Raw genomic sequence first — 15,828 nt, forward strand, 5'->3', positions numbered from 1 at the left:
TTCAGTCATCTGTTTTCCCAAATACTTCAACCATCCCACCCCAGTCTGCCATTATTCAGAATATCATTGGTGGTCCCACTCACAATTGACCTAACAGTAAGCCCCTCCCCTTAAACGTAGATCAGCCTATGGCAGTTGAGTATCAGTTGCACGGGGACATCTTTAGGTTTCAGCGCCATAGAGAAACATTAGTAGATCTGAAGCTCTCATCGGTTTGATGGCGTTTCAAAATTACTACTTGTAACACTGATTCCAGGTATCCTGAGACGATGGGCATGGGTATTCATGTACTGAATAACCGTACTGTCCGCGCTTTTCAAAGGTGTGATAAGATTTGCGTGAACAGACCAATTATCTGTGCAATATGACTGAAGCCCGGTTTATTTCTAATATCAATTATGTGGGCGCAGTAACCTGGTTCCCTAAGGATTGAACCCCAATCCCAATAAAGACGAAAACGTTAATTTTCTGGTTGTCATACTCATTAAAGTTAGTGAGCGCATGCTAACGTATAACCTAAATAGCTAACTGTTCTCATGTCATGAGAACTGGTTAAATGTAAATTTATTTAATTTTACACTGTTGTACATGAACAGTGTTGATCCTGGATGTTGTCATCTGCGATCGTGACAACCTTTAGGGCTTCTCCCTCTTGCATTGTGATCTGTAAACCCTCGCTTCCAAATTAATCTTGTTACCCACCATATTTATTTTAAAATCTTTTATATATCCCACCATGGCATATTTAAGTCCCACTTGAATGCTCCTCGACAAGAGGTGGTCCTTCCAAAATTTATCAAAAACATCGTAAGACAAGGTTTTCACAATGACGGCTGTCATTGTAAGACCGTTAGCAACTCCGTTTGTTTGTCCGTCCAAGTTGGGGGGCGGGGCTTATTGATTACACACATTGGGCCTCATTCATGAAAAACGAGCAGAACGAATTTTTGTGTAAATCGTGTGTAAAGTGGTTCTGGCGTAAATTTTCGGATTCATTAAAATGTTCGTATTTTCCAAATGTTAGTTGGTACGAAAGAAATCTACACCTGCTCCCAAGCACGTGTAAATAGTGCGTTTAACTTCCGAACGTTTTGCTCATTAATAAGGCTGCATTTTAATTCACCTAATCGGGTACATTTACAGCATTTTGAAAAAATATTATTATATATAGCAATACATATGGTTTTTCTTTTTACTTTTATTATGAGAGCCAGTAATAGCATCTGCAAACAGTACACTTTAATAAAATAATTAATTGCTTTCAATAGGGCTGGGCTATATTTTTTCGAAGTGAACTAATTCGTTTTTTGCAGTCGCTTCATGTCGAACCATTTTCTTTTCACTACTTGGGACTGTTCGATTAACAGATGAAACTCCATTAACTGCTTCTGTAATATCTGCCAAGCTTCCTTTTTTTAGGACCTGATACGCCACTATGTACGCTTGAAAATAAAATGTGGCGTTTTTAATGAACATCTGATAATAAAAATTCAATTTCTGCATCTGAGAAATTGTTCTTTTTCATTCGCTTTTGAGAAGACATGTTGAAATCCTTCGTTTGGTGTCATAATATGATGCCCATATATAGTTGTCAGTCGGATTTAACGGGCGGGATTTATGGTAATTGAGAATGAGCGTGCACGCGCGTCCCATTTACGACTGATTGGAATTCATTAACACACACACACGTTTCACTATCACATCTGACGTTTACGAAGTATTTGTGAATCAGGAGAAGAGTTTTCGTGAAGGTCTCTTTACGCGCAAATCACTCACATATTTACTCGTATATTTACGAATGTTTCATGAATGAGGCCCAATGCCTTTAAAAGTTTAATTCAAACTCAAAATCTTGTTTGGCTCGTTCTTGTAGCTCAAACGGTAGAGAATGGTGCTAACAACACCAAGGTCAGGGGTTTGATTCCCAGGGAAAATGGGAAATTATCAAATGCACACCTTGAATGCAACGTTAGTTGCTTTCGATAATGTGTAAATGTTAAGCCCAAGTGCTCTAAATCCAATGAGTTTTGACTAATTTGGTTCACAGGTCTGGTCCATGATGGGTTATAATCCCATTCCTGCTTGTCCTCTCCAGTAGTTTTCTGTCAATAACGTGTTCATAGCCATTGTGCCTTGGTGCTCATTTAAGTTTGGTCTGCAATGAACATAGGCACACTCATTTTCTCTTCTAGTTTCTTGTCATTCTCCGATGTTTCTGACAAATGAACTGGAAAAACACATTGCATTATGCATTTCAAAAAAATGCAGCATATTGGTATTTCCACTTATACAGTAAATGCAGAAACTTTACCAGAAGCTTTGAGGTGCGCCCTCCGATCTCATCCACCATTTTCCCTCCACATTAGTTTCCAGTCATTCTCCAATCTTTCTAAGAACACCACGGCATATTGTGACTTGTCTAGATATTTCACAACTGGCATCTTTACCAGTCGCAACAAGATATAGACTCTAGAAAAACAGCAAAAACGATTTGACCATTATAGAGAAAACAAAACAAAAGTAGAGAGGATGTGGAGGAAATCTAGAAAACGAAGTCAGGCATGAGAGAGGACGTAATGAGATGTGTGGAGGAGGGGAAAGCAGCTCGTTCTGCTGTCCTTGTCAGGACCCGACGGGTTCTCTCGGCGGAGTCGAGGCCAAGAGCATGTCAGGGCAGCGCTGTAAGGGTCTTTTAAATGCCGCTGCCTGTGCCGAGAGAGAGAAACGAGATACAGAAAGAGAGAAAGACTTGGTGGTAAGGCAAGTCGAGTGCTTCAAGAAAGAGACAACCACAGAAAAAAAAGAGAAATAGAAAGAGAATGTTTGTCGTCTCATTGTAAGGTGTTCCTTTCATTTGTGAGACTGTTGAAAAACAAGAGCACATCTCTGTCTGAGATGTGTGTGTGTGTTTGTGTGTGTGTGTGTCCTGAACCATGGCAGCCTCTGGCTGTCGTCCGATCTTTTCGATCTCTTTTAGACCAAAGGCTGACTCACCACAGCCTCTCGCTCTTGTTTTTTTTTCTCTCGCTCTTGACTCATACTTGTGTCCCTCTTACCCAGTTAACGTTTGAACTTCTGTGCATCAGATGTTGCCTTTCCCCTTGTGACCGTTAACACTAAACACTACTCAGAAGAATAGTTTTGTCACTGCAAATATGACTTTCATCATTCATTCTTTTGATGTTCTCAGTTACGTTTCGTTTTGCATCAAAGAATCAACTTCGTCTGTTTTCTTAATTCCTCAGACGCAAATTAGACAATTGTTGAAATAAAATAATTATATATAATGCTATAAAATTAAATGGACAGCATAGATCAAAACATTTTATCTCGGGAGAATTGAACGTTTAAAGTTTGAGTTTGGTATCTGAGCACAGTTTGAGACATTACTGAGACATCTCATGAAACTCTAGAAGAAATACATTGTGAGATTACCTGGAGATACTCAGGAGAAAAATTATGACAGTCTCCATCTGATCTCCATTGGTGAAACAGCTGAGATATTAAAGGGATTGCATTTGCGATTTTCTTTCCTATGGGAAACAGTGTGTTTGTGGGGTTGCGTCTCAAGTAGGGAACAGAAATTCACGCCAGGGTTTCCCTTGTGGGAAAATCACGTGTGTGTGTTTTGGGTTTATTTTACAGATTGCTGGAGACGGGATGTTTGTGCAAGCAACCAGAGTTGTTTAGACATTCATTCTCCTTCGGGAAGTCTAATTTCTTGCGTTCTCTAATCATACTTAGTGTCTGGGCGGACAGGAGGAAGTGATGGAGGGAAAAAAGCGAAGGGTTGAAGGGAAAACGCATGTTTTTCATCGCATGTTTGCATTGCACACTCTTAGATAAGCCATGTTTATTCGGCTATGTTTGAACACCGATATGCTGAAATGCATCCTTTGAGTGTTACTGGATTAACTACAGCTAACTATCTATTGCAGCTAAATTATTTTTTTCAGAAGTTACAACAGTCTTTTCTTCTCTATGTAGGGTTTATATCTAATTGAAACGGCTTCTTGAACAAGTAAACATGTAGGGTGGGACTTGATTTTGTCAATGATTGATTTTGGGAATTGATTGGATCATTGGATCGTTGTGGTTTGCTATTGGTCGATTTCATGTGAGTGACAAGTTGTCCCGCCCTCACACCAGTAAATTCGTCACCAGAGAAGAGACGTTGCTGTAACAGGGAGGGGAAGTTATTTTGATTAAAGATTAGAGGGCACATACATAAAAAAGAAAAAAAAGAATGATGTGCACGGAAAAATTATTTAAAAATTGTTAATTTTGATTTCATGGTGACTTGAAAACTACTGCCGCTTCGACGGGATGGCATGCCAGAAACACACACACATTTTACACACATCATCTCTTTCTCTCGCTCTCTCCAGCACGAACACACCCAAACACCCACATGCTCGCTGCATGTTGCTGCCGTCTGCGGGATTAACTCTTTAAACGCCAAAAGCTGTGCTGCAAAACAACACGTGGTCGCAGTTTTAGACCGATATGGAGAGATGCCTCTGGGGCCTTAAATCAAATGAGACACGGCGAGAGTCGTTTCGTGAGCTGTACTCGGCATTAAACCGTTCCAGCCCTGAAGTCTGGCACACGGAGCGGAGCGCTGGGATAAAGACCTGGTAGCCAGACATGCTGTCTCTCTCTCTCTCTCTCTCTCTCTCTCTCTCTCTCTCTCTCTCTCTCTCTCTCTGCTGCAGTTTGAGGCCAAGCGTGCAGTGTCAACACACAAGAGGTGTGTGGGCTGCTCACCGCAGACGCACAAAACAAACACAACCAGGAAAACTGCCGTTCAAGAACAAACAAATCGACTGACGTGTGTTTGAATGTGACGCTCTTGGGCGGAAGGAGAAAACGTGATTTTTAGACACGGGTAAAGAAACGGGTGACTACACAGACTGAAATGACAGATGTGAAAATACATACACTTCCGTTCAAAAGATTTTTTTTTTAAAGAAATTAATAATTTTTTATTCAGGCATTAAACTGATACAAAATATTTCTATTTTCAAATAAATACTTGTCTCTTGAACCTTCTATTCATCGAAGAATCCTGGAGAGTTTTCTAGGTGTTTTCTACAAAAATATTAGGACAACCGGTTTCAACATTGATAACGTCATTGCAACTTTCAAGGCCCAGAAAGGTGTAAAGACATAGTTAAAATAGTCCATGTGACTACAGTGGTTCAACCTTAATGTTACGAAGCGACAAGAATACTTTTTGTGCGCAAAAAAACAAACAAAAATACCGACTTAATTGAAGAATTTCAACCACTAGAGTCACATGGACTATTTTAATGATGTCTTTACTACCTTTCTGGGCCTGGTTGGTTCAGGTTCATGGTTGGTTCAGAAACCTCTCAGATTTAATAAAAAATATCTTAATTTGTGCTCCGAAGATGTACTGAAGACATGAGGGTGAGTAATTAATGACAGAAATTTCCTTTTTTGGTGAACTATCCCTTCAAGTAAAGATGCTGAAAATTCAGCTTTAACACCACAGGAATAAATTGCATTATTAAATATATTGAAAAAAGAAAAAATATTACTGACTTTTCAATAGTAGTTAAAAATGGATGACATTTTTTTTACATTGCTAATTAAACTTTATTGTATACTTATAATCGCAACAGGATAAAGTGTGATTTTTAGCTAGATTTGTTAATAAAAAAATATAAGAACGTATAATCATCTTAATTTCCAAACAAAAGGTGGAGTGTTTGCACAGGAAAAAAAACACAAACATGCAAAAGCAACAAACTAAAAAAATCTCACTAGAAATTTAGGTGCAAAGCCAAATTAAAATTTGGTTGGTTTAATTGGTGTTAAAGTATTGTCTAAACCTGAGTGTGCACCAGTGAACTGCACATGGGTAGCTTTTTTTAACCCAAGGTGATTGGAGGTGAGGACGATTAATTAGTATCTTTCCACAGTCTTTGTCACATTTTTTTCCTCACATCTCCTGTAAAAGATCCAGCCAGACTAGTGCAAAGATTTTAAGGTAAAGGAAAGTGGGAAACAGCTGCTGTGAATACTCGCAGTGGTCCTTGGGTATATGACGAAAACATGCATGCTCAGACCCAAAAGTGCAGAAAGAGGAACTGAATTCGAGTTAGGACCAAGTGTGAAAACCACCTTTAGCAATCCAGTTTAACCAGGCGCTACATGCTAAATTCTCTATGCAAGTGTGGTGCAACCATTTAGTGCATTTGGGGGGTGTAAATTGTTTTGGAGGGATTACTAGCAGCGAGGATATGGAATCAGATTATGTGGAATGAGCACGGAGAGAGAGAGACAGGTTCGGAGGGGGCAGCGGTATAATGCGCGTCTCTGTCTGTAATCCTCATCATTTGTTCCTCTGTTACTAGAGTCCCCGTCGACTCTTCCCTCTGACTGCCTGAGTGTGTGTGCTGGTTGATCTCACTATGAAACGCTGCTATTGTTCACACTAACAGACTGACAAAAATCACGAGGGGTGGAAGATTGCAGCCGAGAACGAGAAACAACGAGGTTCATTCACAAGTGGCCGCATCAGCGCGTGTCCTACAAACTGACCAGGCTTGTCCACCACAAAAATGCACCGAAGGAACAAAGTTATGATTTCTCTCTGTGGTTTGAGGATTGCACCACGGCCGAAACAGTCTAAATGCGTCGGAATGTTGCGCGTGTCAGTAATATGGTTGTCACAGCCTTCGCTTGCAGTGTAATTGTGGTCGCTAAGTCGCTTTACTGAACGCTAGTAGGAGTTCCTGCTTGACCGCTGTATCTAACTGTATCATGCAAGGGATCAAGTTATCTCCACTGCAGATGCAAAATGGTAGCTTTGCAAATTTTAAATTTTGTCGCATCGCCAAAAGTTGGTGTCACTCATGTTGCATGAAATCACCCAAAAACAACAACCTTGAGTTGCTTTTATACTGAAAATTACTATTATGAAATGCATTTACACGTACAACAAAACACTGATAAAAACTGGCTCATTGTAAAAAAAAATCTGTTTTACGGCTTTGAAATCAGAGCAGACTCGCACACAAGAAAGAAGAATTTACGTAGAGCTCTTTAAATGCAGAGCAAAAAAAAAAAAAAAAAGCACACCAAACAGGTTTTTCCTTCATTAATGACAACACTTCCTAGCCTGGTTCTACCAGACTCTCGTACATTTCATTTGAACAGAGAGTCTGGCCTCTCTCCATTGACAAGCGTTAACTTCCAGGTATTACGACTCAACGTCATCGTTCTCAGCCACTCCATCTGTTTGCTGATTGGACCGGTAAAAAATTGACCGGAGAAAACCCAAGAATATACCTCAATCCCAGACGTAGTACTGAAGGAAAATGAAAATTGAGCGGAAGTACGTAGGAGGGCGGAGCCAGGCTAAACACTTCCCACCATTGACAGAACTTTCCAGCAATCCATGTTTTCACTGTTATACGGTAGAGCTATTATGCATTTTCCAAAAGAGTACTGAATCTCTAGCCTGGTAATACCAGACTCTGCTACTTCACTTTGCTTCGTAGACAGAGTCTGGAATGGCATAATAGAGAAGTGTTTTCTCTCTCGCTAGGGGGCGCTTGTCTGAAGTTTAAAATCATTGGTTACCCGTAAGCCAATCAGATAAGTTTAGTTAGGACGTATGTTATGCACCTGTACAGCCGCATCGAACCACAGACATCATGCATCGAACTCAAATCTATGATCGAACTTCCACTGTAAACCTGCTATAAACACATGATGTTGCGAGCGAAATACCGGAGTGAACATGGCTGTAAACGACTTTTGCAGATTATGCGAAGTTAAATCTACGCATCAACGGTACAATCACGGCCTCTAAACTTATTTTTGACAGAGTGAAACAAGAAAATATTTGTAGCCAACTCTCAAATTTAGGATTAGATCTTTTAAACACAGCCAGTGCCGCTGCTAGCCATTTTGGTGCCCTAAGCATAATTCCTTTATGATGCCCTCTACCCCGAGAAGCTTCATGAGGCACGCGCGCGGTCTTTTACTCTCTCTGCCGTACACACGCTACGCGGTTTAGAGCACAGTCTCTGTCTCGCGGGCGCGATCGCTCTAGATTCAGGAGATTTTAACTAATTCGCGGGCGTTAGTGAGCCGCTATCAATATGCAGGAGACTCCCGGAACGCTATTTTTTTGGTGCCCCTTCAGCTCTTGGTGCCCTACGCACAGCGCGTGGTGGGAGCGGCGGCACTGGTTCACCATAACAGAGCGAATTGCATCCCGTGTCTCGTTTCGCTTTTCGATTTCTCTGACCTACAATGTAAAACTCGGCGCTTAGCGTCTACGTCACGGCTCTCAGCCCGCCCTCTGTTCGTTGATTGGCCCGGCCGTCCGAAGGCCGGTGGAAAACTGAAAGATAGGCCGCTATCTCAGACTAACTACAGGAGCGAAATGAAATTAGCGGAAAAGAAGTGTTAGTGAAAACTTAGTGAAAATAAATGTTTTGAGGTGCATTTTGAACATGGGACAGAGCGGACGTGTAGGGGTAGACTGTTCCAGAGTGTGGGAGCATTGGTGCGGGGGATGTCCAGCAGGTCCTTGTCAGAGGACCGCAGGGAACGTGACTGAGTGTAGGGGTGGAGGAGATCTGTGAGGTATTTTGGTGAGAGTCCATGGACAGATTTGTAAGTGAGCAGAAGGATCTTGTAGGTGATGCGTGACTTGACTGGCAACCAGGGGAGCTGTTGGAGAATGGGAGTGATAAGCTACTATGCTAGTGATATGCTATATGATACTGGAGTCTGCTAAGGGCCTTGGTGGGCAGTCCAGACAGGACACCATTGAAGTAATCCAGGCGGGAGGTGACGAAGGCATGGATGAGTGTCTCAGTTACTGAATGTGTGAGTGAAGGCCGGAGTCGTGAGATGTTTCTGAGGTGGTAGAAGACAGACTTGGGGATGTTGTTGATGTGGGACTGGAAGGAGAGAGTGGAGTCCAGGATGACGCCCAGGTTGCGCACCTCAGGTGATGGGGAAATGGAGCAGCCCTCCACAACCAGGGCCAGGTCTACAACTTTCCTGAGCAGTGGTACAGGGGCCACCACCATGAGTTCTGTCTTATTACTGTTAAGTTTGAATAGGTTTGTGGTACTCCACGATTTGAGTTCCTGCAAACAGTTAACAAGTTGTGTGGGTGGGAGCTGTGAGGAGGGGTTTGTGCTGATATAAAGTTGAGTGTCATCGGTGTAGCAGTGGAAGTTGAGTCTATGTTTAGGGATAATATGACCTAGGGGTAGTATATAATTGGTTGTGGTCTTTTGATATATTTTATGTTCAAGTATTCATACAACAAAATATTCTAGGGGCCATGAAAGTTGAGAAAAAAACACTGGCAGGGAAAGAGTTCAAGTTTATTAGATTATTTGCTTCACAAAAAAACAAAAACTTTATCCCATTTACATGAGCTTGCACGTTAATGCGTTTTAGTCATTATCTTCCCAATCATTGGTAGTTGCCATATCTCATTGCTGCTCATTTGCAAAAAGTTCAGTTCTGCCCAGCTGTCACATCGCTGACGGTTGTTGTCACTTGCCTCAAATCATTAACTCTCAGTGAATAATCAAATCATGCGAAACCACGCAAATTTTAACAATCTGATTTTGCTTAAAAAGTGTATTACCTTATTAGATTTACTAAGGTGTCAGATATTACAGGTTGTCAGATTACGTAGCACAATCATTATCTTCACTACCATCGGTAGTTGCCTCATCGCATCTCTGCTCATTTGCATAAAGTTCAGTTTTACTCAGCTTTGTCACATCGCTAACGGTTGTTGTCATTAAAGAACTTTCAAGTGCTTTGTCACTGCAACTATTACCATTTTGTGAGTTTTGTCGTAACCAATAGCAATAAACGACGAGCAACAGGACATTTATTTGATCATTTGGTTTTTATTTATGCTGTGTGCGTAACACTATGTAGTCCCGCCCACTGTGAAATCTGATTGGTTCAGAATCCTGATCCTCATAACTGTACAATAAACATCAAATATATATTCTAATTGCTTGTGATTGTGTCACGCCACATAGCATTTTCACATTGTGGACGTCGCTGGAAACTAGTTAAGACGTGTAAGAGGCAGCATGGTTTGCAACCCTTTAAACGCCCCGTTTCCTCTCTGACTGTAGACGCACAGTGAACGCACTATTACGGGCGCGAGGCAGGAAATTACCAGGAGTCGCGGCCTGTCTGCTGGTTCTCAGAGAGGGTGGGCGGAACGACAGGGAGGGAGACTGAGAGAGAGACAGGAAAGTGTGACCTTTCTTCCAAATGTCAGCAGTGTGAGCAACGATTAATGGCTGTTTATGTGCTGGGGACACATGCCAGGATTTTGTGTGTGCGTGCAAGTCGCAGCCGAGCTCAAAAGTGAGGACTTATTCGATGCCTTGATTACTGAAAATGGCTCATCTGTGTGAGTGTGTAAAAGAAAGAGAGAGCGTGTGTGTGTGTGTGTGTGTGATAATCAGGCTAGATTGTGCCTGCTGGCGATGTATCAGCCCCCACACACACACACTTTCAGAGCACTACGGCAACAGACTTACAAAGATCTCTGTCTCGATGTTTTCTCCGTTTCTCTGACATACATCACTGTTTCCTCTGCAGTTCTCTGTAAATGAGTGTGTGTGACTCATTTCACGTTTACACTGGCTCGGCATCTTAAAGAACAGATGTGTATGCGTGTTCACGTGAACAGAATGACTTCAGCATCTTTAGGTTGGCGAATTGATGGGAACTGATTATTACCTATGGCATTACAGATAATTAGAGATGCTTTTTTTATGACACATACATACATTATATATATATATAGCATCTGTTATTGTTGTATTGTATTAGTATTATTTAAAACAATTTGATCTCAAAAACCAATTTATCAAAAATAACTGCATAAATAACCATTTTATACAACCACTGCACACTTGGCCTTCAATGTAATAAATAAATATAATTTTACTTTGTGATTTAAATACAATAGAAGTGCGCTCACAGTGATCTCTTTCTGGTGTACAAGAGTTGAACGAATCGCGCGTGTGTGTGTGTGAGGTTGCTGGCTCAAGCATTTTTGAACTGAAGCTCTCAGGGTAATGACCGTGAGTGTAGAGGCGTCATGTGTAAATGTCATGCGTAAATTAAGAGTGCAATGAAGTGTGTGTGATGAGACCACATACTTAAATGCACGGCTAACCTCACCTTGACAGTGTGTGAGTTTGTTTGTTGTGTACATTGAGACGTCTATCATGAAGTGCGCATGTAACAGTTAAAATTTATATGAAATAAAATTAGCATGGGCCATGTTAGAATAGCAAAAAAAAAAAATGCTTTGACGCAGCGGACAGGTTTTTGGAAATATACTGAATAAAATGTATCGCAAAAATTTCTAAATATAATCTGTAAATAAAATTGTATTTTTATTTTATTCAATTTAGAATATATAGCGGAAATAATACAGAGTACATTACAAATTACGTGTCCGTCAACCGAACAAACTAATTGTAATGGTCGTGATCAAGTTACTGATATCTTGTTTAGTTGCGACACAAAGGAATTAAACACTCTATGTGAGCGCAGACGCTTCTAGCTACACAAATTAATTTTCCCACGTCAATAGCTGTTTCCAACACCCTGTTTTTATGCGCATTTTAAAGTATCAAAGTGATGAAAATGCAAATTTTCTATACATATCCCTTAATTCGCAAAAAAGTTTACGCTAGCTTGAGGGGGCTTTCGACTTGCGAAAAAGAGGAGATGGAAACGCATTTGCCAAATAAATTCTGACGTAACATTAAATCCACGTGACTAATCGCTGATGTTGTTTTTTTTACTGTTGGTTACTAGGTTACCAATATTACCGTCATCCGCTCAAACAACTTTATGGAAATGCACCTAATTCGTATTTGTTTTTTGTGAACTTTGAAAAAGATTCCCAGCTACTATATGTGGACGAGTAGGACGTATAGATAGTATATAGCAGGACGAGGCCGGGGGGGCGTGAGAGAATGTCGCGAGGCTGGTGGGGTGATTACTGATGAGCGACACCCGCGCGGTACACCGGTCTCGTATCTCTCACGAAGATGCAGAAGCAAAAAAGGAGGAGCGACGACAGTGAAGGAAGAGAGAGGACAGGCCTGGATTTTACGTTTTGTTTATGTTTTATATGTGTGTGTGTGTGTGTGTGTGTGTGTGTGTGTGTGTGTGTGTGTGTGTGTGTGTGTGTGACTGCATGCGAAAGCTGGCCGTGAAGGGCTACCATCTTTACTTTCATTTTGTATTTGTTTATTTATTTATTAAAAGTCTTGTAACGTTCGCCGGTTCCCACCTCCTTCCCATAACAACAAATTGTGTTACACTTGTGTATACATGTTATAAAATGTGTCAGAGCACAATTTATTGCACAACGTACATGTTGTGATCTCGGTATTGAGACACTATAACGGACATTTGTGTAGATCGTTTTTGAAAATGTACAATTACTTTATAGCTGCCTTTCCACTATCTCCGACATTCGCATGCGATTGACGCAATTCGCCCCCTAGTGGCAGTCGCACAGAACTTGAAATCTTTTTATATCCACACAAAACAAACCCAAATATGCCTGAAAGAAAAACTTGGCTAACCTAGGGATTAACAATGTAATTAATTAATTAAATTAAATAATTATTTATTAAATAATTATCCATAAACTAAATTTTACAGAAATAGCTTTTAAAGAATACAATTTAAGTGGACAAATACTGGTAATTCTCGCCTCACGCTCATAGTTTTGATTAGAATACACCATCCGGTGGGGCGGACGCATACAGTATAGCCGGAGACGTACAAATATTTTAACGCAGCCAAAGCTAATCGAATCCGAAATTTCCCGATTCGTATATGGTGGGAACTCCATGCAGCTCCGATAGTACTCTACATAAAAAATGAATGACTTACAGTCTGCAGCTTTTCTTAGATATCGCCCCCTTCAGTACTGCCAGTGTAGCGCAAGAAGTGCCAAGCATGTACCTCAACACACTTGGATGAAGTATGTCAGCTGTAACTGACACAAACTCCAGCAGAAGATTTCTGCACAGGCTAGTGTGCTACAGGTTTAAGGGCTTGCTGTCACACACACACACACACACACACACACACTCACACACTCTCATGCAGTCTCTAAGTGGCTGCCAGTCAGGCGGCAGCTGTGAGGGCCGCCTGGTTGTCAAGGTGTCTGCTGCCACTGTGGCAACCACTACATCACATAAAAAAACAGCCGCGCATGTGTGTGCGCAGCGGCGCAGGGGAACAAGGCAAGGTGAAGCGCCTGTGGCTCGCTCGTCTTTCCTCGTCTAACCTCGCTCTCTCCGGGTTTTTAATATTAGACATTAGAGTCTGAATAGATAATGGGAGTTGACAGCCCACCTCCACTGTCTGTTTGGCTGAACTCCCATCCCCAGCCCTTTAACCTTCTCCTTTCTTGCCTCCATCCTCGTCCAGGAGCTCCGGTGTCCTTGAGATTATCCCTCCATCTTTCTCCCCGCTCTCATTTGTCCAAAGCTGCTCCGCCGTTGTCACATCCGTGACGGATGACCTTGTGAACGCGTTTCCACCGCCTGCCTGCAGCGTGGTCTCAGTGCTTCATCTATTCTCAGTGAAGGAGAGCAGGCCGTGAGCAGAGCAGGTGCGATTCGGGTCCGTCGTTCAGATGTCTCGGCCAGATGACACGTCAGGTGATGGCATATCCTCCTCTTAACGTCAAGACCTCTACAAAGAGGGAAGATTGTCTGAGTGACTGAAGATTTTGGGGCATTTCTGTATTATATACCCTTACATATGGTCATTTTTGGATATGCATTATGGTAATACCATGTTTTTTTTGTACATGTGCTATGGTAAGCTCTTTGGAATTCAATTATACCATGTGACTACCATGTTAATACCAATTTTGTGGAAATGTACCATGGTAAAACCTTGTTTTTGGATGATGACCACAGTAATACTGTGTGTTTTATAAGCATTAAACCATATTTTGAGATATACCATGGTTCTATATGATTACTATGTTTATATACCATGGTATTTACAAAATATTACAGATTTACCTTTCAATAAAGCACCATGGTATAAAAAAAACATGCACTTACTAAAAATAAACACGTTTTGGGACATGTACCATGGTAGTGCTATAATTTTACAATAATTCATAATTGTATACATTTTTTACATGGTACCCAACAATACTCAATAAGGTACTATCATGTTACATGCCGCCGCTTTTTTCATACTAATTTCAACAGTGTAAACTATTTTTTTCATAAAATAGCATATAAACTCACTATAATTATTAAAGGAACAGTTGATCCAAAAATTAAAACTCATTTATTCACCCTCATATGTTTTCAACCCATGACCTACTAGCTTCTTTAGGACACAAAAGATGTTTAGCAGAATGTCTGAGCTGCTCAAAAATGGCAAACTAAAACATCATAAAGGTGGTCCACTCGTGCACTATATTCCAAGTCTTCTGTAGTCATACGATCGCTTTGCATGAACAATAGGCCCCAAATTAAAGTTGCTATTATGTCATTTGTGCTTGACCATATTCATGAAGTCAGTGATGTCATCACGTACCTTGTGACCGATGTGTTTGAATATAATGTTGAGATAACACCTGAAAGCCCATCCTTTAAAATTCTTCAACCCTGAGGCGTTTCAAAAACTTACACAGTTATTGGAAGGTCTAATTGTGTTGAAATAGGTGGAGGTCAGAGGTCGCCGACCTTTAGAGACACGTCTGACGTAGGCCGTCGTGTTTCAAAGCATCGGACCATAATGAGTTCTTCCTCCCTGTCAATCAAGAGTGTAACACTAGTACACGGCACGCATCATTACACACACACACACACACACACGGGCTGCTTGTGTGTTTCAGCGTGAGCGTGCAGGGGACGTTTTTCACGCAGTTATAAGGAGCGTCTCTCGTGTGCGGAATAATCGAATCGCGCTGTCATACGGAAAGAATTATTCCCCTCGTATCGCCGTGCGGGCAGTAATTGGATACAATTTAACATTTGCAGCTGCTTGCCTGTCTGTTCCCCCTCACACACACACACACACACACACACACACACAGTGTCTTGCGTGGAGCATCGCGCAGGGAAAAGGAGAGGAATAATTTTTCAGCTCTCAGGAAGCACGCTCACCGTGACAAACGGATTAACGTGAGCGCTCCGTGTTTGTGTGTGTGTGAGTGTGGCAGACAGATAGAGAGCTATATAAATTATTACTTCTATAAATGTTGGAAAATCTCACCAGAATTTAGCTAAATGTGAAAAGCTCATTTTGGGGACATCCTCAAAAGAAAAAATAAATGTTAATTATATTTTGTACACATATATATATATATAGTAATATTTTATTTTATGGTTTGGGTTTGCAATCGTCTTATCAGGGTTTTCATTGTCATAAAAAAACAAATGGAAAATTCATGGAAAATAAAAAATGTTGGTACTTTGATATCCCATAAAATACTGTGGTGATAACATCAGGGTACTTTGAAGTATACTGGTACATGTCTGAAATACCAGGGTAGGCTATATGGTAGCAGGGCAATACCATGAGATATAGATAACATTAGCAGGATGGATTACCTACATTGAATTTCTTCGAAACGTTGTCAATTTTCATTTCTTTCTTTGACGTAGTTTGAAATAAATAACATGGTAGGCTACTATGAATTTGAAACCATTCTGAAACATCGTAGGTCTATATCAAAGTTTAAAAAGTACCACATTATCACCATGAATTAAAGACCATTTTTCA

General features: G+C 40.9%; 1 long non-coding RNA gene across 1 annotated transcript in view; it reads left to right on the plus strand.

Annotated features, from left to right (window-relative positions):
* The window catches only part of LOC306988862, a 42,469-nt gene extending 28,293 nt beyond the window's left edge, over positions 1 to 14,176 (plus strand). The window contains exon 3 of the long non-coding RNA XR_013795504.1: positions 13,504 to 14,176. This is a non-coding gene — a long non-coding RNA (uncharacterized lncRNA). The remainder of the gene's footprint in view (positions 1 to 13,503) is intronic.
* The last annotated feature ends 1,652 nt before the right edge of the window (positions 14,177 to 15,828 follow it).

This window comes from Phoxinus phoxinus (assembly GCF_949152265.1).
Source record: "Phoxinus phoxinus genome assembly, chromosome: 20".
Lineage (NCBI taxonomy): Eukaryota > Metazoa > Chordata > Actinopteri > Cypriniformes > Leuciscidae > Phoxinus > Phoxinus phoxinus.